At 38.8% G+C, this 25,730-nt stretch overlaps 1 protein-coding gene across 6 annotated transcripts in view; it reads right to left on the bottom strand.

Annotated features, from left to right (window-relative positions):
- MACC1 (MET transcriptional regulator MACC1) overlaps window positions 1-11,829 on the bottom strand; it is a 68,028-nt gene extending 56,199 nt beyond the window's left edge. For 4 of the 6 annotated variants that reach the window (XM_033087941.1, XM_033087945.1, XM_033087946.1 and 1 more), the window contains exon 1: window positions 9,147-9,275. The gene's annotated coding sequence lies outside the window, so the exon portion shown is untranslated. Of the gene's footprint in view, window positions 1-9,146; window positions 9,276-9,383; window positions 9,432-11,713 lie in introns of those variants that run through there. The other 2 variants (XM_033087942.1, XM_033087943.1) reach the window with 2 other exon arrangements.
- Between the last annotated feature and the right edge of the window lie 13,901 nt (window positions 11,830-25,730).

Here is a 25,730-nt window from a genome sequence, read left to right as displayed (position 1 = left end):
AGACTAATTGTGGGAATCACTTTGTAACTTATATAAATGTCTAAGCAGTATGCTATATACCTGAAGCTAATATAAAATAATATTGAATGTCAACTGAAATTGAAAAATAAAAATAATAAAAAATAATGTAGTATCTTCATATGCAATGATATGGGTTAATCACCAAAACATATTAAGTAAAAATAGGAAAGGCGCCAGATACCCCATATGCTCAGAATATTTATTACTGGAAGCATTCAAAAGAGACTGAAAGCTTACCATGCTATGCTTCTAAGGAGAGGGCACACATACTGCAACCGGGCATTTCAGCTGACTTCTCATTCTATATGCTTTTATGTTACTTGGATTTTTTATTATATGTAAGAACTACTTTAAATTTTTAATATCTTTGTAAATACATTTAGGTACATATTAAGGCCTCTATTCATAGTTCAATTTTTAAAAAATACTATTTTCAAGTTTTTATTTGGCACAAAGTCTCCAACAGCTTTTTTTCCAACCCTGACATCCTGACACAGTTGTGTCTAAATCACAGTCCAAGTGAAATGCACTTCCCAAATGACTGACTAGCGTATTTATAACATCAACCTTTGGAAACTTGAATGAAACATCGGAGATACAATAAATGAGTCTATATTTTTCAGTAAACAGGTGAGCTATATACCAAACGTGCTTTCTTTTCCCAGGAGGATACATAAACATAAGTTGGATTTCAGGTATAACATAAAACCACGGTCGTACCCTTTACACCTGGAAAATCATCCTTGATTTTTGATATTCAAAATCAAGTTATATTTTTTACTGAATTTTCAGTTTATCAAAATCATCCACAAAGAAATGGCCCAGTAAGAATGACTGCTCACTTTGCTGGAGACATGCTACTTTTTAATTAGCAAAGGATAAAGAGGCTTCTTCTAATACCTTAGTCTGAAGGTCTAGAAATAAATTTAAGCTCTATGTATCATGGAGAAAGTTACGGAAAATTCAAAAAAAGTTTGGTATGTGAATCAACGCAATTTATTTTCTTTAGAATGGCAAAAAAAAAAAAAAAGGAAGAAAAACCCACATAAAGTTTTACCTCTGATAAATTTTCATAAGGTCAAAACTAGTTAGTTTCTAGAAATGTTAGTTTTGTCATAAAGTATTTCCTGTAAATTCAGTCAGGAAGAGAAATTGAAAGCTGTGTCATAGAATTAAAGTTAGGTATTTAGTTCCATACAAAAGTAAAAAGAAATTGAGAAGGAAAACAAAAACTTAGAAGACAACATAAATTACAGCATTACAATAAATATTCTAAAAATGTATTTTTCAGGACAAAGCAAGAGTTGAAATTAGCCCAGATCCCAGAGGCCTTCCTTGGTCCTCTTCCTGCTTGCTTTGCCTGTGGCTGATTTGCTCAGGACCTTGGCTGCCTAAAAGGCCCCCACCTCTTCTTTCTTAAATTATCCCCCAGTGGTTTTTCTACTATTGCTTTCATCATTCCTTCCCTGTTTTCAGTAGCTCCACCTACTTTACCTGCTTATTTAAACATTCCCTATGGTTTTCTTGCACTTCTCACGCTCAGTGATTTTTTTTATTTTCTTTAAGCTATTGCAGCCTTCCTCATAATTTCATACACCACCTTTATAGGAAGAGCTCAATGACCTTTGTCTCTAACTTGGATCTCTGCCCTGAGCTGCAGGATCCTAACAACTTCAGAATGTCTCCGTGTGAATGTTGCCATATCCTACACATCTCCACACATACCTCAGATCAACATATCCAATGCATAACTCATCTCTCCTTTCTTCTCTCTACCAACAAAACTGCCTGTTGCTTTTCCTCAACTCTGCCTTTGTTGATGGCTTCGCAATCTTGTTAGTCATATCAGATTAAAATCTTGGAGCCCTTTTAAACTCTGTCCTCTCCCTCACACATCACATCCCTCTACTTGATACATCTTACTGCCACAATCTCTTTCTATCCAATGCCCTGCGTTAGCTCTTATAACCTCCTTTCTGGAGCCCCAGTCCGTCTCCATGGGACTGATTTCCCACTTTCTCATCTCTTCCTTCCCTAAGCTCTGTTACCCACTGCGGATTGAAATACAGCTATAACCATGGTATTTTGGTGTCTGTCCCTGCTACTCTAATTGTTCTGGACAAGACTTCCAGTGAAATGTAAAGGACACCTTTCAGTTTTATTAGGGCCTCTCTATGACATGTGACATTGTTAACTTCTCCCATCTTGGAACGTTCTCTTTTATCTTCCCTCGTTCTGCTCTCCATTGGATTTTCTCCTATTTCTCTGGCCTCTCCTTCTCACTCTCCAGTATGGCGGTGGCTTCCTTTGATTAAACTTTAATGTTATTACTACATCGGAGGACACCATCATGAGCCTTCTACTCTTTTCATGCTGCGATCCTTAACACTGGGAAATCCCATCCACACCCATGACTGTAACACTGCCTAGGGATCAGTGCCTCCCACAGCTATCTATCTCTAACCCATCTGTACTCCTGATTCCAGACCTGTCCAATTGTTTAAGCAATTTCTCCATCGGATGGTCATAGGCATGTCAAAGTCCATTGGCCTCAACTGAACCTGTTTGTCATCTTCCCTATCTGAAGGAACAAAGATACCACCATCCCCCCAGGGTTACTTATCTATGTCAGAAATTGAGAAGTAATCCACAATATTAACCCCTTTCCTGCCTCTGAGTCACTGTCTCTAATCCACTAATTTTGGCAAAATTAATATCTCTAAAGTCTACAACACTGCATTGCTAATGTGACTTCATTTGTGCAGGCTTTATTTTTTTCCTCACCTAGATTTCCACAATAAATCCTACCTGATCGGCTGCTTCCATCTTTTCTATTCTCCCATCACAATATTTTAAGGATGATATTTCTAAAATGCAGGTTTCGTCAATTCAATCTCTTATTAATATTCTGTAAGGGTTTTCCTTCTCTAGTATGATATGGTCAGGAGTTTTAGTGGGTAATATGACATATAATTCAAATTCTACACATTTACCTTTAAAAGCAATCAGATATGTGTAAGATGTTTGTACAATGATGTTCAATGTAGCACTACTCACAATAGCAAACAGCAGTAAGAGTAAAGGATTAACAGTAGAGGACTGGTTAAATTCTATCATAAACAAATGAGCAATTTAAAATTATGTGATAGAAGACTATGTCATGATACGGAAATGTGTAGCATATTGTCAAGTGAACTAAAATGATTGCATAACATTTTTTGTAAATGATTCATTCTTAACATATTATAGGCATAAAAACATTATCAGGATATACACACAAATCTTAAAGATGTATATCATTGGTAATTATGATTGTAGTTCTCAAGTTTTCTACAGTGAACATGTAAGATTTTTTAAATAAATCAGAAAAGAAAATGTTGTTTTATAAAAGACTAAACTCAGTTGTCACATTTCTTCAAGCAGTTTTCTTTATCCCCAAAAACATGTTGGAATATCTCCCACTGTGGTCATCCATCTTCTCACCACAATTCTCCAGTCTGGGTGAGGCATCTCTAGCCTGTGCAACCCCTGCCTTATTGCTCACATTGTATTACGTATCAATTTTATATACATATTTTTTCACTGCCTCTGTAACATGAGCTCTTCCACTCCTATATCCTTAGCACTAAGCAAAGCACAGGTAGAGTAACTATTTACTGAATAAATTAATATTGCAGCTCATCTCACAGTGACTCACACTGATCCTTCACTGCCTTCAGGACAAAGGGCACACTCCTCAAGCTGAGAGTTGAAGATCCTTCAAAATTAGAGGCAACTTATCTTTCCCTTCAGACGTTTGCCCCCATTTACTAAATTCTACACGTCCAAGCACACCCATCTGTGGGGAAGGCTGGTGTCTTTCTTGTTCATGTTGTATTCCACAACTTAGCTCAGTGCCTCACACTTAGTAGATGCTCAGAAATTATTTGTTGAGTTAATGATTGGATAAATTACCTTTACTAAATGTTCTTGTACTTTCCACTTTCCCATATTTGCTAAAAAACTACTATCTTCATTTTATTGCCTCTTTAACTCCCTTTCTCTCATTTCCAAGCTCAATAAAATTTGATCACCTACAAGAATCACTTCTCAATCTTCCCAGGGAAATTAAATTTTCCCCAGTAGAAATATAGCACTTATTTGATACTTCCACTTACTTACACAGCTCTTTTGATGTTATTTAAATATTAACTAGATTGTAAACTTTTAGGAGTTAAGGACTATGATACTTGGATGTCTCTCTTCCCAGTCTGTTCCCACCTATCCTTTCTTATCTGTCTTAATTGGAGTAGACTGAGTAGATATGAAATCCACCACCCCTACTTACTATTGACATAATGTCTCTGTGATTCAGTCTTTTCACCTCTAAAATTTGTTTGACATCATTATATGCCCCCCCAAATTAATTAAATAAGATAATGTAATTAAAGTGCTTAGGACAGTACTTGGCATGTGGTAAGCATTCAATTAATGTCAACAGTTGTTATCAATATTGTTATTTTTAATATAATTAATACTAAAGCAAATGTCTATTAAATGGAAAAGTCAGTCAACCTCTTACACCATAGTTTGAGAAGCAAGGAAGTTGATTTGAGATCAAATTTTATACTATATTTTAGAGATTGCAGTGTTCCAAACATATCTGAGTCTCCCAGATGCCACAAGCACCTAGTTTTCAGTTACATATGTAAAAAGGTTATTTAATTAGAACATAAATAAGTGTGTTGAGATTGGGGAGAAACAGAAACTCTCATTCATTTTGGCTAGAAATATAACCTGGTATAGATATTTTGGAAAGCAATTTATCGGTATTTCATAAAGTTGAAGATGCATGTGCGTATGGCCCAGCAAATCTATTAGAAACATTCACTAGAGTAATTCTTACATTTGTAGACAAATGACACGTATAAGAATATTTATTCGAGTGCTACTTATGATAACAAAATACCATGTAGATACGACTCTGAATAAGTTGTGCTACAAGCATCAACATGAATTAATTTCAAAAGTACAATGTTGAGAGAAAACAGATGAATAATGTGTACTCTGATGTTTATATAAAATTTTTTAACATTCAAAACAATGTCATATGCTATTTATGGGTATATTCACATAGCAGTAGAAAAAATAAAACAAAAATAATACAGATAAAAGAATAAAAACACACAATGGACAGAAAATCTACAAAGAGAGACAGCAGTAGCCACTGAAGTAGGAAAAGAGAACAGGATTAAAAAGAGCCCTTCATTTTTAAAAAATTTCTAATATTTTATTTTTTGTGTGCTGGGAGGTGAGTGCACAAGTCTTTGTGATAATCTATATTTAAACATCTATCTATTATGTATTATAATTTTTTTAGGAAAACATCTGAATTCCGTGCTTTTCCCAATGGAAACAGAAGACACACAAATTTCCCTCTACCATTGCTAGAAATTAAATCTGGTGGCTATTGTCCTTGCTAGAAATAAAGATATTTTTGTTTATTCTGAGGAAGGATCCTATAATGAAGTGTCATCTCTGAGCAAGGTGCTGGAGAGAGTCTCCAAGAAACAGTAAAATCTTGGGAGGAAGCAGTCAACCTCCTCTTCCTTCCCCCTCGCATCCTTAGACACCTGAAGATTCTCTTTCTTCAGCATTCCTTCTTGAGTGGAACAGGAAGAAAAGCAGAACTAAGCTGCATTTTAGTGAAGGAGGTGCGCTGTCCCATTTTTCTGGCCAACTCTGAGGGCTCTCCCGAATTCCAGTCCCACGTTTTTAACAATGCAGCTTCCCTTTGCACCGGGGGTCTACTCATCTCCATTTCAAATGGCCTGAAGTAAAAGCAACATTTCTTCCCACAAGAAGAAGCTCTACCTCTTGACTCAGTGTTATTGTCATTCTCGCAGGCCACCAAGCTGAGAAACTCAAGAACATCTTGCCTGTTGTTTTTCATCATCATCATAATTTTTATTATTACTTAATTTGCTTTTTTTTTTTTGCATGACTTCCTATTTCCTCTCTTCCATTTTCATTCCCAGCACCCATTATTCATTGATGCTCAGACTACTAAAACCTGTTTCCAACGTGCTCTCTGAATTCATGTTCCCATGCTCCAAACCATGTATGCCATTCCTTGGATGATCTTCCTCAAGCACAGCTTTCAACATGTTGTCCCTGGGTCAGGACCTTTTTGGAACTCCACCAATTTGAAGCTAAAGTACAAATCTCTTTAAAGCTTCCATAAACTTGAAACTTATTCCAGCATCATCACCCAAAGTTCCCTAGGATACCCTCAAAGAATACCCAATGTCCCCCCTTTGCAGCTATACATAAAAACAGCCTATTCAAACTTCCCATCTTAGTTTCTGTACTTGACATTGCCTCTACTTGAATATGTCCCAAACTTCAGACATTCTAGTACCTCCTTATGATTTTTCCATTATCAAGTACCATCTGAACATTTTTTTACTTAACATTTTCTGTAAATCCACTCTGATTTGAGCTCAGGTAAGTCTTTTAAAAGCAAATTTCTATTAGTACCATAAGTGGAAAAACTAAGGTCTATTGGAATAAATACGCAATTAACTATAAAAATAAATGTTTTTCTAAGTTATTGAGTTATAACTAAATACTTTTTGCCTGCTAAAATCATTAAACCTGTTACTTACTCTATTGTTGTTAAAAATGAGGATTAAACATGTGTTAGAAGAATTTTAAAGTCATAGCAACAATAACAAAACTTAGTCCTTGAAGAATTAAAAGTAAGTTGAAAAATATAACTTTCTCACTGTGCTAACTCAATATTATTGTTATTGATATTGCCTAAAATGATTTCATCCATAAAACATTTGGGAAACTGCTCTAGATGAGATATTCTCTTCATCTTTTTCTGCTGATTTCAACTCTGTACATCCTTCTAGGCCTGGCTGAAGCTCCACCACTTCCCAGGATGTCATCTTGATATTCATGTTCCATGACCTCCCCTTCCTCTGGCATCTGGGCACATGTTTTTTTCATGTTTTGGGAAGTCACTCCACTCTGTTTTTGAGTGACCCATAAACAAGTTTTCGAATTTATTTTGTTCTGGACTCCAGTGATTATAGTTCAAGCAAAGATTTATGGAGGCTTGTTTTTAATCATGATACTGAGCATCACACCTTCTAAGGAGTGGATGAATGGACCAACAGTGATACTGGGAAGGGCATGAGTGTTTGATGGAGTCGCATCTCCTCCCTTTAGCTTTTTATAAGTCCGGATCTCCTCTAGGAGCAGAGGATCCCCTCAAGGGCTATGCCTCTGTCACTCTTTAACCCCAAGGCCCAGTCCAATGGAAGAACACTGTAAAATTGCTAAAAATAATTGTCAAATAATGACACTTCCTAGAGAGAGTAGACCATAGATGGCATTCAACAGTAAAACCAATGCTGCCCTTTTAAACAGTATACCATATTTATCAAGTGCTTTTGCAGCTTCCCTTCTTCTTTGTTTTCATTCTAATGCTACCCTGCACTTGCTGACATAGCTCCTCAGAGAGTTTTAATTTAAATAGTACATCACATACAAAACTTTCCACACACATCACAAATACTGGTTGCTATCACCTTCAGCTATCACCAAATACCATAGAGGATACTTAGTTTTAATAGATAGTTAGGCATATGTGTGGTTTTTCAAGAAAAGATTTTCCAAAAATTCAGACATGCTTTCAAGTGTAAAATAAATATAACCCCAAATTGTCTTTTGTCTTCCAAATTAGCTATTTTAAGATAAGATGGTGTTTGGCACATCCCGTCTTAATAGTCTTTATTATCTTGAGGACAGAGACACGTAAAAATAATCTGTTTACAAAATGCTACAGGGAATGTGAGACAACTGGAATAAATAATATTTATTTGTATATAGTTTTCAATTAAGTTGCACCAAATAATTATGACTTCATAATTCCTCTATCTGTACAGTACCTATGAAATCATATTAAAAATCACTATTGTGAATTAGAGATAATCACATGATTAAGTTAAGGAAGGTATAAAAGGATCATCACAAAGGTTGAGGAAACTTTAAGAATATACCCGAAACGCATCATCATAGCTAATTATTGTCATGCAAAACTTTGGCATGAACATAGTTGATCCAATATCGGTCCTGAAATTAGATCCACTGATAATGGACTTAGACATTTTTTTCTGGAGTCAGGGACGCCTTAATAAATGGGAGGCACCAGAATTTTCACTATATTCTCTATCTTTTTTTAAATTGTAGTGAAAAACAAGTAACATAAAATTTACCATCTTAACTATTAAGAGTACAGTTCAGAAGCGTTAAGTATATTTATACTGTGGTGCAACCAATCTCCAGAACGTTTTCAGATTGCAAAACTAAAACTCTATACCCATTAAACACTTCTTATTCCCACCTCCCCCAACCCGCTGGCACTCAGCATTCTATTTTGTGTTTCTATGAATTCAACTACTCTTAATACCTCACATCAGTGGACTCATACAATATTTTTGTCTCTTTAATCTGTTTTTGAAGTCTAATTGAAACTTAATTGGGAGGAAGCCAAGTTTATCCTCCGTCAGTTAGTGCCTAACCATTTGTTTAGTACAACACACTATGCTGATTTCACTATATTAACCCAATGAAGTAGGTTTTATATCGACTTCACAAGTGAGGAAACTGAGGCTCAACAAAGTGAAGCATCTAGTGAGGGGTCACACATCTAAAGCTTGGGGCCACTGAATCCAACTTCATCTGACTTCAATGCCCACAATCTCTTCAACACACCTGGCTGTTTTCTGAACTATTTAAAATTTTCTGAGGATTTCAACCATCGACATATTTGAAGCAAACCAGAGTCTTTTTTTTTTACATTTGATTTTGAATGTTGCATGTCTTTCTCCTTTTTTTTATAAATTATTTTATTGTAGTCTATGTCTCAAGGTATTATTCTATGTGTCAAAGTTTGTTCTAAACCATGCCCCACAAACTCACAGAATATCAATTACCTTTCTTTTTTTTCCTTTCTAGGCAGGGCCTGGGAAGAAGCATTTAGTTTGTTCAATTCTTCTGGATATAGCCCAATTTCCTATATGTACCATATATCAATAATGAAGAGAATATTAATTTTTAAAAACAACACTTACAGTTGTGGAAATGAACCCAAGTCTCTTCAGTTCAGGAACATTATGTTAGTGAATGAAAGTCACTTTATGAAAAGCAAGGACTCTCTTCAAGCGTGTCTTGCTCTGTGTGCGGCATGGCACCTGACCTGCTGCTTACTGAGCCACCTGGGACTAGAAGTCCTCCCCGTGTAGCTTCAGGCTGCCCAACCAGAAACCCTAAGAGGCAAAACTACAACACCCACAATTCATACTCCTCACCTGAAACCAGGAGAAGAGGGTGGATGGCTACAGTTTCACCCTAGGAAGAAAAAATAACTGGAAAGGCAAAGCAGTACATAAAAAAATACGTATCAGGTGGGTAGATCTAGGGGCAATTTGTAAATACGAACTCATTTCTGTAAAAGGAAACAAAAGTGGTTTGATGTTTGCCAAAGAGTAAGCAGGCACCCTCATGTTGGCAAGAACTAAACACTCTTCGTGCAAACAAATGCTCATGCAGCTGTGGAACCGGCCCCACCAGATTCTCCTTCAGTGATTCAGAGCTAAGGCTGCTTCACTGCCTACCTGCCTACCTGCCCACTGAGCAGGCGAATAAGGGCTTTCCAGGTGGGGATGGAAAGCTTCTAATTCCTCCTACATCAGCACTGTGATTGTCACTCAGAGGGGCCACAGATACAATGGAGACCTTTAACCCTTCATCTTCCAAAATGCCCTGGATTTTTTAAAATGTGCTTTCAAGTGTAAGATGGATGATATTTCCTTCCATTTTTCCTTTCCATTTCCTCATTTTGTGTTTTCCTTCTGCATATTCCAGCATTATTTCCGATTGCTTAAAATTCAAGACAAGAAAATTGGGGGTGGTACAGGGTAAAGTAAATTTTGAGCCAGGGGTTAGGATAAAGAGGGTACACTATGCCTTGGTGGTGCCAGGAAAATGATAAGAATCGCCCATCAATGGATGGCCTGCTTATACAATGTTCCAAAAAGGCCTGTCGGTTAAGCAGCAGCATCACACCTTCACAGCACGTGACCAGCCAGGACCCAGATGGCAACACAAGGGCTTCAAGCCCCCTTGCCCCGACACCATAATGTCATGTGTGTCCTCCTACCATACACTTAGCTACCGTCTTGGAGATGGAGGAGGAGGCGGCGAAACTGAAAGACTGAGAATAAAAAAGGACTTGCCCAAAAGATTATTGAAGAGAAAAAAGACTGTGATGGACTAAACTGGGAGTTTAAAAACTGCTTCACCCCATCCACACTCTAATGGTGACAACCAACATGCAAGCTGAAATGCCAGTGACTCAGGCCAGCCTTGGAGATAAGCGGGAAGAAAGCACTTAAGTGGCTAAACAGACACAGCTATCTGGGAGCTGGAATTAGGAACTGGCGACACAGAAGCAGAGACAGCAGAAACACTGTCGTGTTGAACAGAGGCAGCTGTGAAAACAATGCCCTGCTCTGGATGTGGCTGTCGCAGCCATGGAGACTACAGCCCAGGATTCTCAGTGATGGACATACAAACTGAGGTTTCTAGATTTCAGCAGAAACAACTAATTTATCCAGTAGCATTACTGTATTTTGGCTGCTGCTCTGGCTTCATAAGCCTTGTGCCCGATTCTCCAGCCTTCCCAGCAATTGTGGGACTGGAGTTTGGTGTGTCGTTCTTCAGTTTATACTAGCCAAAGTCATTTCTATTGTTTGGAGCTAAAAACTCTGACTAATACATCTAACGCAACTCTTACCTCACTGTACTAGATATCACCTCTGCCTACCCCACAATATTTAGCCTCCATCATATGAAGGACTGGGTTGTATTTAATCTCTAAATATCCAAAAGCTCCACAGTGCCTACCCATGGTACAGATTTGTTGACCTAAATTGTACTGACCAGTAAAATGGGGAAACTTTGCTTCAAGTTCCTTCTAACTTAAAAATTCTCTGACCACACGGAAGCTGTTAGTTACTTATTAATGCAGGGGTATTTTTTTTTCTCTTAATGCTGCAGCTAGTTTAGAATTTGGACATGACTCCCTCTCGGTATCTACTAGGGAACAGAACAAGTGAATTCTTGCACCGGAGGGGGAAATCAAACACACAAAAAGTGGTTTAAATATGCCCATGCTGTTACTTAATAATCAAAAGGGGATTTTCCTGGTATCCTTCAATGACCTATGTTAAATGTCACTCCTGTTTGGTCTCTGTAGCACAAATATACCAAAAAGAGTAATAGGAAACAGCCATATTCCCCACGTGCTCAGATTTTTTTCCAGTATGAGGCTATCTTGGAAAGAGAAAGGCCACATTTGCAAGCTTATATGAAAGTCCCCCCTGGAGTTTTTTCTCTGTCCTGTTTCAGTCTGTATGCTGCCTCTGACATCCTGGTTCACTTTGTCCTGAGTCATGATCACACGGTAACCTTCCAAAAATAGTTAATAACTCTGCCATTTACCAGTTACTTTCAGTGAATAGCTCAAATTATAGTAAAACGTTACGGCTAAAGTTAACCTCGGTCAGATCGACCTTATTTCCCTAGATTAAGAAAGCGAGCCAAGTTGTTCTTATAATTTCATATTTTCCTTCATTACCTCTTTCTGGCTCCGGATTCCAAGTGTAAGATGAGTCATCCATAAATTGACCCCCACCAAGCTGTAGTTTAGAAGTTCATCACTGTTTTCTTTCACTTCTTGCTTTCAGGGTAACACAAGGAAATCCATGCCAGCTCTTCCAAGGGTTAGGTTTCCATGCTGCCCTTTTGCTACTCATCAACAACAGAGAACCCTCTGTGCAGTTTTGGCTGGAACGTCCATGGAGTACTTGCCTCATAACCTAAAGAGTTGTCCGTTTATTGACTTCCCTGTATTTTTATTGGTACAACTGCCACTTTCATACCACGACCACGCCTTGGAAAAATCTTCAGCTGCCTTTACATCAGTTTCCCGAGATCTCACATGCTTTTCCAGAAAATTTTCAAAGTGTATATTTGTCTAAGTCCTAGGAATGTATGGACTTTTGTATCTCTTCATTAAAATAGTGATTTGTGCATTCCATTAAAAGATGTGTGTGTACAAGCATACAAATTACCTCACCCACTTTAGGGGGAATAAAAGAGTTTACTCTGAGTCCCTGGTATACTAGATTATAAGTTATTTGAGAATAAAATACCAGCTTTTGATTGTGTTCTCTAAAACTCATAATCTAGAAGCCAAGACAAGGGGACAGCAGATATTCCTAATTCATGTGCAAACATAATTTAGATAACATACACACACACACACACACACACACACACACACATCTGTTTCTTAAACATTTTTAAATTTTGCACATGAAGAAAAAACATTTTTTAATGTTAACATCCATTCACATTCTGCTGTGTGCTGTGGACACCATCAATGGAATTTTTCAAATCATTTTTCTGTCAGTTTGAAACCTACTGAAAACAGGTAGCAGTGTATTTCATATTCTGGAATATTGCTACTTATTTTGTATCTTTCTACTAGGTATTAAACCACAGTGTGATCTATTCTCTACCTTGTGTTTTAGAGATTGAACTCCCTAGAGACACAGACAGGCTTACCTACAAGATGCAAACATCTGGTGTTCCCTAGCACAGAAGGAGAATGTCTTCAGCCAATCATCCACTACCACATAAGGATTCCCATCTGGGATGTCAGAGCCTTTATGAGGTTGGCTGTTTGTATTTCCACACATTCTCCTGGTGCTAACAAGTTCATTCTGAGTGTATTTGTTTTCAATTGCTGTCATAACAAATTACGACAAATTTAGTGACTCAAACCATGCAAATTTATATTTGTACAGTTCTGGAAGACAGGAGGCTAACAGGGTCTCACTGGGCTACAACCACAGTATCATTATGACCACGTTCCTTTCCAAAGATGCTGCGGGAGACTCCACTTCCTTGCCTTTTTCAACTTCTAGAGGTCGTCCATATTCCTTAGCTTAGATTCTCCCTCCTCCAGCAACAGCAGGTTGAGTCCTCTCAAGTCACATCTTTATGATCCTGTCATCACATCAACTCTCCCTCCCTCTCTGTTTCTCTCTCTCTCTGTCTCTCTGTCTCTCTCTCTCTGTCTCTCTCTCTCTCTCTCTCTCTGTCTCTCTCTCTCTCTCTCTCCCTCTCTCCCTTTTTCTCTCTCTCCCTCCTTTCCCCCCCCCTTTCTTTCCCTGACAACAGCTGGGGGAGCTTCTCTGCGAAGAACTCACTCGCTGATTACACGAGAACTCCTGGATTCTAACCCCCGTCCCCTACCCACCTTAAGGTGCAGACGCTTAATCACACCTAAAAAGCCCCTTTTGCTATGCCGGGTAATATATTCATAGGTTCTAGGAATGAGGGTGTGGACGTCTTGGAGGGGCCATTATTCTGTCTACCACGCCAAGTTTCCACCTCAGGAAGTTATCTATATAGTATTCTAAGGGTCCCTTACAAACTTGTTACTGGAATCGAGAGAAAATAGTTTTATTTGCAAACAGGACCAGTGTTAGGAGAATGTAAGTAATTGAAAAGGCATAAAGAGTCCTCCAACCATCACCTGGTTGGAGGTGATGGTCCTCTAACCATCACCTGCCTCTGCACTGTTACCCACTATTTCATTATGAGAGACCCATGATTCAGTTCTAAAAGGAAGTGCTCTCAAGAGCAAGTAAATTAATTCAATAAGTCCATATTAAAGTGGAAATATACCTTAGAAGGGTTCCCATGGCAAGGATTCATCAACCACCATTCTAGTAGGGGTTAGTTGATGAAATGGGCGGAGTGGGGGCGGATAAAGGCAGCGTGACACTGAGCAGGATCACCTGTAGCAGAAAGACTACACAAGTACCACTCACATCCACATGAGAAAGGAGGGCCTCTCCCGACTCACGAGAGAATCTAGCAACAGATGGCATTTTGCAAGCCTTCTAACATGACTCTGTCCTGACTGACCACAGGTGATTGATCATGGACAACGGGATTGAAAATTAATGTCCAAACCGAAGTTGGCCAAATGCAAACTAGACCAGGGTTTTTCACACTGTGTGTTAGACGTGTTTGTGGTCTTAAGTCAATTCATCAACATTTCCAGTGAGATAGAATATATGGAAATAGAACAGAATAGAATGGATGAAATGGAATAAGTAGAAGAAAACACATTTTAGAAAGGTCAGTATTGTTTCATGAAGTGTTCATTTCAGTGTGTATGTGAATATGTGTGTGTATGTGTGTGCACACGTGTGCACGCATGTGTCTGTATGGATGTTTGAATGTTGGGTCAAATACAAAATGTTTTCCTTTCTGTAGCAAATTTGAAAGCTGCAGAGCTAAACAGGGGTCTTATGAGGTATTCTGACATGGAGGTATTTCCTATCTGGGTTTATTTTCTTATTTTTTTTTTTATTGAATAGTAACTAACGAACAAAACAATCAAATCATCTCTTTTATGACATGCAAATGAAAAACTTCAAATAGAGTTACAGGCTTGGGAGTATTGCAAAACCAAGATAAACATCTTGACAAGACGGAAAATAGAAACCACAAACTAGTCAAAAACTTGAGTAATATGCAGAGACCGTGGGAGGAGAGAGCAGTAGGGTGGACGGTTGGTGATTGGTGGTAGAGTCGAAACAGACAGAAAGAAACAAAGAGAAAGGCTAGTCACAGGAATGGCAGAATCAGAGTTCAAAAGTATTAGACACCCATTTATAAGGCCAAAGCAAGGTGAGTTGTTAGTCATTCTCACATCCAACAAATACTTACTGAGTGTTTACTATGTGTCAGGTACTTTTCTAAGAGCTGGAGATACTGCAGTGAGAAAAACAGACTCGAATCCATGCCTTCACAGAGTCTACATTCCAGTGAATTGTGTACTAAGGGTTACACCCTAAACTATGTTTCAGTTCTTTCTGATTGTACAAACGTCACAGTGACTTCCTGTGCTCTTACTTTGTTCTCTATCCTTTCAGATCCCTCATTATTGTATTGCTTGCAACATGAAAGACCTTAATTAATGTGGCCCAAATTAAAAGTTGATGACTTAAAGTTTTGCCTAGAACTGGTTCTAAATGGACAGAGCTCTCATTGTACAGAATGGGTTGAAGTAGGAGCTTGTCTCTTCTTGCAGATGGCACTGTGACCAAAACAGAAGAATGAGGTAATTAAATATAATGAACGTTTCATCACTGTTTCAGGTTTACTGTTTTGCAGAATATTTATTTGTTTATTTATTACTTTAAATTTATTTTTGCTCCAATAAATGATTTTCTTTTTAAGGAACCAAGAATTACTTGTTAGTCAAAATTTGCCTAACTCTGTTAGTAGTTCTCAAGGCATATTCATCCTGCCTGTTCAAGAAACATTTAACGTCAATAATCTCTTATTTTCCTTTGCAATTTTTTTCTGTTTTATACCTTTCTCTCACTGGAACCCTTCCTTCTTCTCTCACTGGAACCCTTCCTTCTTCACACATCTCTTAAGTCTCGCCCATTTCATAAAAACGACAAACTTTTCCATCATTCTCAAGCAACCACGATAATCTTCGCTCCCCATCATTGATAAACTTTTGACAGACTCTCTCTATATGAACTTGCTGTCAGTTCCTTATTTTCTTCTCAGTCCTCAACCCTTTCTAATCTGACTTCTGCTTTCATCAAGCTCTCCATATGGCCATTTTTTTAAACCCAATGGATTTTTTCTCCATCTTTATCTTTCTTAATCTCTCAGCAGATTTTTAATAGTGAAATCAGTCAGAATGGTCTACATTATGCTGCAGAAAAAAACAACTCCAAGACTTCAGGCTCACCATAGCAAAGGTTTCTCTCTTGCTCACTCTGCCTGTCCATTGAGAGTCACCCGGAGGGCTTTGCTCATCTTAATCACTCAGGGACTTAGATCTTCAGAGAAGCCTGTTTTCTGAACACTGCCCGTTGTCCTGGTAGAGGGAGAGCCCAGGTAAACTTCATACAGGCTATTATTGCCTGTGCCTAGAATAAACACACACCCTTCTCGCTCTTAATTCCTTAGTCAAAACTGAAGACATAGCCACACTCACCTAGGAAGTAGTTGTTACCATGCACCTGTAGATGAAGAGGTAGAAAACTCTGATAAGTTGGATGAAATTCCTACAAGGAGGTTCACTGACCCCTCCCCTCCATGCAACTTACTGTCCCTCATCATCTGAGAGACCACACTCTTGATGCTTCTCCTCTCTTTCTGGCTGCTCTTTTTTTCTGTCTTTGCAGGCTCATTCTCCCCTAGTCAGACTGACCTCACACCTCATTTCTTTCCCTGGGCAATCTCATCCTTGCCACTGCTTCTATTACCTTCTATACGTTAATAATTTTAAATTTATATCAGAGTCCTTCTCTGAGCTCTAAACCCAAATATCCAGCTCTCCACTCTTCTTCATTTCGACTTGTGCATCTCAATCCAAAACTGGACTCATAAATTTGCCCCCAAATGGTTTCTTTGCCCATGTTTCCTCCCTTAGGGAGTGGCACCAGGAGCCATTCAATTTTGTCAAACTCCCAGGACAGATGCTCTGCTTCTCTCACTGTTCATCACGTCCATCACCAGCCCGTCAGGTTCGCCTCCTAAATATAACTCATCCCATATTCCTCTCTCCATGTTCATTGACACATTACCCTACTCCCAACGCACCGCATACCATGCCTAGAATTAAACAACAGCCTAACTGGCCTCTGCTTATCCACTTTTGATGTTTCTCAATCATTCTTTACACTGAAAATGGAAAATTTTTCCCAAAATGTAAATACCAGTCCCCCACCTTAAATTTCTTAAATAGCTTTCCCTTGTTCTCAGGGTAAAGCTAAAATAACTCCATGGTTTCTTGACTCCTTCCTATTTGTCCACGCTCATAATATAACACTCAATGATTTGCTTTGCTCCAGAGAAGACTTCTGTTAGTTCCTGGAATTTTCCAAGTTTCCTTCCACCGAAGAGTCTTTGTACATTCCCTCTAACTGGAATAATCTCTTCCTTCTTTCCCGTTAGACCTTGCCCACGCACAGGAAAGCCTTCCATTGAACATCCACATAAAGTTTTTAATTTCATGATAATTTTGGTAAATAATTCATGTTTGTTGATCAGGTAAGCTCCATGAGGCCAGAGCCTGTGTTTGTTTCTTCATTATTTGCCCAGCTGCTAGCATAGTGTCTGGGATACAGCAGATGTGTATTACACATAGTTTAAATGTATGACCAAGTAGCAAATTTTGAATTCCTTTTGTATACTAGATTTCAGTGGAAACAATATTTATAACTTTGTTTAAAGTTTCTGAGAGAGAGAAAGAGAGAGAGAGAGAGAGAGAGAGAGAGAGAGAGAGAGAGAGAGAGAGAGAGAGAGAGAGACTGAGGTCCTTCTCACTAGGGAAATTCATAAAGAAATATTTTCTAGGACCAGACGAAGTTTTTGCTAAAATGTACTTGTTTATGAGATTATTAGTGATAACCGCACTAATAAAAGAGACACAGTGTGCTCATCTTTTCCCAATTATATGCCATGGACAATCTTCTAACATGATACTAGGGTAGAGACTAGAAACATCCAAATGGCCATTTTTATTTAAAAAACAAAACAAAACAAAAAATCAGTTAACTGGAACACTGTTAGAATGATTTCCCCCTCTTCATTTTTTGAAGAAATTTAGGAATTTCCCAAAATAAGAGTTTAAAGTCATAGGTGCCACATTTAATAAATACAGGCCTGCAGATTTCACTGAATTTCTGGAAAATGAAATTAAGTTACCCTACACGCAAGTGATTAATGTGTCACCCTAAATTCCAAGCTGATAATTTAAGGTAGTCATCCTAAGAACTGAAGCTGCCAGGAAGAGGAAAATAATTTATCTCAATTTGAACATATACTAACTCTTTTTAAGTTACTAAGGTTCCTGTGGTATAATTTTAAATGCTGTTCAATAACTATGTTTCTTCACACATAAACAGTACAATTTGCATGTGAACTTAAGGAGTCAATTTCTCAATAATGGACAAGACACCAGAAATTTTACATTTTTTAAGATCCAAATATATGTTTAAGGTCCATGCATGAGCAATAACGCATTTTAAAATGAACATGACTAAAGGAATTTTAATATATCCAAGAAAGACAAAATATCAAACATGTTTCAGACTAAAATCAGTGGGATATTATTCATATTAATTACTTGGTGTAATTAAATTATTTTGAACTTTCCTTAGTACTTTAAAGCATTGACTTCTTGGAGACGCCTATAGTGAAATTTGGTGCTACTATAAGAACATTGTTTGCTTCTATTATTTATACCTATAAAAATTGATATCAAAATTTATAAAATAGATTTACTCCTATTCCATTCATCTTTGCAAAAGAATAATAGTTTACTCATTATTGAGGGAAGAAGCTAATGAACCGATTTCAATGATGCCCAACTCACTCATAGGTATCATGAAAGTTATTAGAAAGGAGCTAAAGTAGAGTCTAAAAAAAAGAATCTCAAATTCTAAAGAGCTACTTAGAATTTCTCAGGTTTGAGACTACCTTTACTTTACAAATTCATACAACATTATAACACAAACAATGTATCAGGCATGGCAACCGAGACTCAAAAGATCTAAAAGAATGTTCTTAGTGGATGAACCAGGCTGAACCCTGGGTCTCTAGGCTCCTAATTCAGTGTTTTTTCTACTTTACCATGAAGGCATTTAATATAATCTTTCTGGCATCATCAATGCTCCAATACTCTGGAAACCATAATACTGCATATTGTGAAATAAATGTTTTATATGAGTGGTTAAAAGGAACCATATATTAAAAGGGTAAAAATAATTTTCAAAAAAGTATTTGAGGATCAAAAACCCTTTACAGAAATGGTTTAGGATTCCAAAGAAGAAATTAAACAGAGAAAAGTCCCTTTCATATTCACTGGTGGGAAGATGAAAGTAAAAGTTCAGAAATATGAAAGAGCTCTGGCACTCATTTAGATACATTTGCCTGCATTTCCAAAACGTAAACCACATAATATAAAAGAATGTTTCTGGCCAAATTAATGGCCTTAGGAGGATAGTTTGTGGTGTCACCACACAATTTCCTTTTATATTCATGCTGCTGCAATTGATTTGCCTATTGGTCTCTCTCCTGGCCAACTTTTCCAACATCACTGAGAACGTCGGGGTATCAAAGAAATACTAGATTTGAAAGTGATTTTCAAAGATTCTTTCCACACATAATCTCTCTGGGAGACTGTGGGGGTGGCACCGGGGAATTGACAGATCACTGTCTGGATAGACTAAAATAGACTGTCATGCTATTTTTTAACCATTAAAAATTGTACAAAACACGACTATTGTCACATACAAAATTCAGAAACATCTATGCTAATTCTGTCATGGCATTGTTCCAGGAGAATGAAAATGCAGGCCTTCCTTGACTAACGAGTGACCCACTGGGTGATAGAGTGACCCTCCTGTATAATCACCCTCCATCTTTCCCAGCTGAGCACTGATCTCAGGGCTTTGAGGTTTTCCTAGAAAGGAAACCCTCTTGGTGTAAATCCAGAAGAATTAACAAATCATTAGTACCAAGTAGCTTCATTAACATTGTATGTCCGTGCCCCTAAATGTTAAGGAGACATTTGCGGGCTGATCTAAGAACCTAACCACTATTCCCGGACATTATTTTTTGAGAAGCTGCATTCAGATTCCAAACCATTGACTCACACACAGTTGATAAGGATTTTTAAGCCTGAGGCTGACATGAATAACAATAAAGTATGAGAGTTGTTTGAGGGACTAAGAGGCATTTCTAACCATTCTTTCCATGCTTGTAGAATTTTACAATTTTGCTATAGTAGATAAAGCATCGACAAAGAAATCCAAACACCTAGATTCACACGCCGACTCTTCCACTTACTAAGCCTTGTGACATTGATCCAGGACACACCTGGAAACAGGTGTAATTTCCGTCTCACCACTTCTCAGGGCAGTGAGGCAGCACAGTGCAGGTAAAGGACATTGACTTGAAAGTGAGACAAACATAGGTTTGGATTTTACCTCCACCATTTACCAACTTAGAGAATTTCTCCAAGTCTAAGGTCCTTGCCTTTCGGGTTTCGGGGGAGGAGTGAAAATAATATGTGCCAAATAAGTTCTGGGCCAGTGAATAAACTGCAGTGATCATACAAGACGCGGAAGGTGCTTGAAAACAGTGGAGGGTTATGTAATATAAAGTATTGCATTGTTAAGCATATGAGTATGCACAGACATTATGCAGTGCAATTTAGTTCACAACTGGAAATCATAATGTATACCGAACTTGATGCTTGCGGACTATCTGTCTTCCAGACTAGAATGATGGAATATAGGCCACGTGTGAAGACAGGGCTTTTGTCTACCTTTGACCATGACAGTACCCCAGGTCCCTACAGCAGCCCTGGCACTCCGGAACATACTAACACCAACAAAGCATGCGTGTGCCAGGCATTTCATCCTTATAACAACCCCATGATCTATTATTAGCCACAATTTACAGACAAGGAAAGAGTGACATTGATCAATCTCAGAGCCAGTAAAGGGACAGATTCAGGATTTGAACACAGTCTGGCTCCAGAGTCCATTCTCTTAAATGCTATGTTTTACTGGACACAAACATTTGTTAAGTAAATGTGTGAAACCCCATCTTCTACTATAATTATCAATACCTAAGGATACAATGTTAGTGAAGTGCATTTGATGAAGAAAGATGGACATTTCCTTTTGTGTTCCTGTAAAGTGACCAAGAAAACCTCCTTGGAGCAACAAAGGGAAATGGTCCCATTTTCTGAGCAGGTGGGAGGCCGGATTACACAGGGCAGTGAGGGGCAAAGTGCTTGCCCACTAAGTCTTAGTGGCCTTTGGGTGAAATGATTTCCAGAATTGTCTCCTCGAATTCATCTCTCAGAACACATTTATACCTCTGGCAAGCTGTGGGGGTACACTGTGTTCAATGGAAAAGTCTGGACCTTGGGGCTCTCTTTCCCAAAGAACAGGCCCCACAGAAGCTGTTGGAACTATGGTCAAATCTAGAAAGGATAAATCACACTTCCTAGATTCTATTCTGACTTCACCATGCTGTGGGTTCACTCAGCTTTGGGTTTTTCACTTTTTCTACTCAGAAGTAAGCACTCTCCAGCCTTGATAGTATTTGCCTTCAAAATCAGCTCATGTCACAGAAGAGCTATGAAAAAGCTGGGTAACCTTCAAGAATACAAACCTTGTCAGCCTCACGCCCCTTAATGATACTTGTATTTTCTAGGTTATAAGTCTGTTTTCTGTCAATATGAAATAATGCATCAAGAACTGTAAATTGCTTGGCAGTAATAGCGTTGCCGTTCTTCGAGAACTAGGGGGGTGAACAGTATGATGATTCCAGGAAGAGTGCCTGCATAGCACTGCCTGGTTCTAAGCCTGACTCACCAGCCGCGTGATCTATGACCCTCTTGTGCCCTCCTCGCAAAAGTAATGGAAATAATTCTGATATCACCAGGATTTTGCAAAGGTTAACAGAGTTAGTACATGTCAAGTTCGTCCTACTGTGTCTGGCATGTTATGAAGATGTCTTAATAAATGCTAATTGTTATTTATAAAATTCACATACATTACTGAAATATAAATATATGTGAGGTTTTCTTCCCTCCCTAATAAATGTTTTCATTCTGCAAACTCTCCCTGGTCTATTTTGCCTTTATTCAGCACCTGAATATAAATGTCTTTTACATTCATAAATAACTCTAATCATCATAATTTGAAGTATTCATGAAGGACGCTAAAGGTCCTTCTGAAGACATAATAATTTGTTGTTTCTCTGAGGCCAACATCTGGCTCTCCTGTTTTATAAAGGGCCCGGATGCTCAGGTAAGAGTGAACCTAATGACCTAGTGAATTTACATCATTCACATATCAATCACATAATTTAACATCCTTACTCAAGCTTATTAGAACTTCCCATTGCAGTCCAGTGCATTTGCTGGGCATGGGGGAGTTGGAGGTGAGGGTTACCTGCTAAACTGGTATTTACAAATGTGATTATTCTAAAAAGACTTGGCATCTATTCCCAGTGAATGTCAGCAGTCAACTTTATCTGTAGTTTAACAACATTCTTTAGGTCTGGATTTGTACTGCCAACAATATCTAGGAACCTTTGCCTAGATGTTCATGGGGAAACTTAACTAAGTTATTATAAAATTAGCTCCCTCCCAAAAACCATGTTTTCCCTCTGCCCTCTGTTGCCACACAGCAGCCTACCCGTCTGTCTCCTCGTACCTGTCCCTAAAGAAAGGAGAGTCTGTGAGACGGATCCTTTCAGGGACTTTGCTTCACCTTTGTGCTTACACCTATGTCTCCCTGTTTGGCCCCAAAAGATGGCTGGCTAGTCAATGACGAGTAAGATTCCCCACGGCAGATGGTGGGGGGAGGGAGCAACCCAAGCCAGACACAGCTGGGTGGGGACCATCTGGGGAACTCACGGGGTCGATAGAGGTGGGCACAGCCCCCCACCTTTCCCCGGCTAAGGAAAGCCTCTGCCTCTGTGGCTGCATTCCTTCCCACAACGTGCAGGGGAAGTGACTCAATGATGTGCTCTCCATCTATTCATATGCGTAAAGGTTTTGTCCCTTGGGGAAGTACATACATCCTGAGACTTACAGTTCAGCTGCCTGCAAGCAAGGGTGATTGGCTTGAATCAGTTTCCTATTATAATATATGGGATTCATAGATCTTGAGATTGACAAGCTTTACTTCTTTTACTTCCTCACCTAACTAATAAAAGCTATGCGTTGGCCCGATTCAGGGCTCAGCCCTTGAGGCTGGAGTCCCTTGGCCCCGCTTGCACACTATTCTTGGCTACTGTATTTCTTAACCCTGCGCAGCCCTCCTCACTCCTCACAACTCTTGTCATGCAGGACCCGGCAGCCCTCCATCGTCATAATGATATCATCATTCATTCTGCTGTTTGCCTACTGTCTGAGCATCGTCCACTCCTCTCTCACACCACAGGCAAAGTGTTTCAAGTCCCCTTGATTCAGTCGCCAAAACATCTCTGGAATTTATCTTTCACTTTCCAGTCCCTCCTCTTTCTTAGATTAGGTTCTTATGGCAACATGTGCACTGTAGTAAGTAGCCAGCTAAGTAAGTCGCTTGCTTCCGATATCTTACATTCTGATCAGATCACCTCCCAACTCAAAACCTTTGAAAGCTCCCTAGGTATAGAGTCTAATGGCAAAACGCCTCCTTAGCATGGCCTCCAGGGCCCTTCACAGTCTGAGTCAGCAGACACTTCCCGCTCATCTAAACGCCCTCCACTCTAGTCCTATGGGATCCCTTATTCTTTACATGCAAGTTGTCATTTGTTCATCCACCTTTGCCCTCACTCAATTTGTTCTTTGTGTCTTTCTTGACCATCTTTATTCATGCTTCAAAAATATTCATCCTTCAAAAGTCTCTTCAGGGAAGCCTGCTTGACTTTTCCTTCCTTCTTTTTTGAGGAATACATCTTTTCTGTGGCCATGGTAATAGAATAGCCATTACTACATTATTTTGAAAATGTTGTTAATGTCTTTATGTTTATTAAGCTGTATTATCAGTTTATTGTGGGAAAATGGTGTTTCTTGCCTCTAGTCCCTAGATCCCTAGAGAATGGGGGCAAAGCTAACTTACTAACATTTTACTGAGGAGTATAACCCCAAGGAAACAAGAGTAAAGGAGAAAGTAAAGTGATTGGGAACGAGTGAAGTAAATACCAGGTGATTTGTTACTGAACTGACCATATGGAACCACTGTATTTCAGACCAGGCCATCTAGAAAAGAAAGGTGAGTGTTTTATTTGCTCTTCTTTTCTCTCTTTCGTTAGTCAAGAGTCACCCCACAGGGCATGAACTCTCATATCTCCAAAGTGTGTTGCCCAGCCCCTTTGGGCATCTATTGGACAACTCTGAGCCTCATGGGTGTAGTCAGAATGGACCTAGGTGCTGGAGATGAGCTATGACGGTTTCCAGCAGTCCAGGTTTCATCTCATCTCAGGGAGGCAAAGATAACGGGTGTCGTTCAGAAATGAGGTGATGACTGTGATGGCCTTGATAACCAAAGCAAGACGTAAGCCTAAGAAGACAGCTGATGCCAAACAAACACATAAACTGGGTCCAGCATACTTCTCTTGGTGCCCTGGTGCATCACAGGATTAACGTGTACTAAATGTTTCCTGTATGGGGAATAACGTGGTTGTCATCTTTACCACTATCAAATATGACCTGAGGCAAAGCCAGCTTACATTTTATCTGGGAGTTCAACTGCAGAGAAGTAACATGTACTGGGTATCACTAAGTGCTATGTACCATATGGAGGCCTTCTCCGTTTTCATATAACTCTTTTATTCTGATCCTCCCAATATCCTACAAGACAGGTATTTTGACATCTTCTTTTATAGGTGAAGACACTGAGGTAGTGAATTTCTCATCCAAGGTCACACAACTAGTAAGTCAGAGTCAAGATTCTAATCCAGCTCCCCTAACTCCAGTCTCAGATTTCCCAAATATGCTATCCAGCTTCCCAAAATATTCCCGAATATCCATATGCAATTCTGTTCTGACAAAGAAAGGCAAAACAAAAGCTGGAGACGAGCATGGTCTGCATCATTCTTTACTTCAAAAAGACACAATTACTCTAGCAAGCTTCCCTACAAAACCTGCAACAACACAGAACGTCACAACCATCCTCAAATCCATTATGGTGCAAACGTGCCCTGACGTCTACAGTCACAAGAATCCATCACTACAGTGTCAACTGTTTTGAATACCCAGATTAAAATAGGACAAACAATGGATCCAAGCTATTTCTTCAGAAATCAAAGTTTTGGAGTGTCTGTGGATGACTTGCTGTCACAAGTCACAACTGACTGTGCCACCTCTGCCTGAAGAGGGTGGAAGCCACTCTGCCTGTGGGTGGGTTTCTCCTGTGTGCCTGAATTACTCTAGTGACCAGATGTGGTGTGTCTATCCTCACAGGATGGCTGCTGTGATGCCCCCACATAAGCCTCTGTCCTGACTGCGCAGGCAGAAAATGTGAAGTTGATTTCAATGCTCACTAAGTATTTAATCAGCCAAGGAATCTGATTGCTGTCACATTTTAGTATAACTCTCCAGGGAAAGCATATTTAATCTCAGAAACATTGTCTGAAAGAAGCCACTGAGTATACATGAATCCTGATTATAGCATTGTTTGATTTACAAAATGTACCTCTCTTAGCAGTCTTATGAATTCCAAATTTCCACCCCATATATCATATAGTAAACGTTGTAGCAAGCCACTATCTGAGTCTTATACTTGCCCTTTCCAGTAGTAAAAATGTGTGCAAGAAACACAAAAAGTGCTGTGTGGTGGCTGTACTCGGAAAGAATTTTTTTATATATATAGTTGCTTGTTTATGAGACAAAACAAGACAGTAAAAGGCTGGCAAATCCCAATTACTAAATGGTTGCAGGAATTTCAGACCCATTGCATTCCTAGCTTTACTTGAAAGATAGCTATAGAATGATAAATTGAGGAAGCACAGACTTATCATAAAATGCTTAATGT

The sequence above is a fragment of the Rhinolophus ferrumequinum genome, chromosome 20 (assembly GCF_004115265.2).
Source record: "Rhinolophus ferrumequinum isolate MPI-CBG mRhiFer1 chromosome 20, mRhiFer1_v1.p, whole genome shotgun sequence".
Taxonomy (NCBI): Eukaryota; Metazoa; Chordata; class Mammalia; order Chiroptera; family Rhinolophidae; genus Rhinolophus; species Rhinolophus ferrumequinum.
Note: the sequence above shows the minus strand (reverse complement) of the source record. Positions and strands in the feature narration are given on the sequence as shown.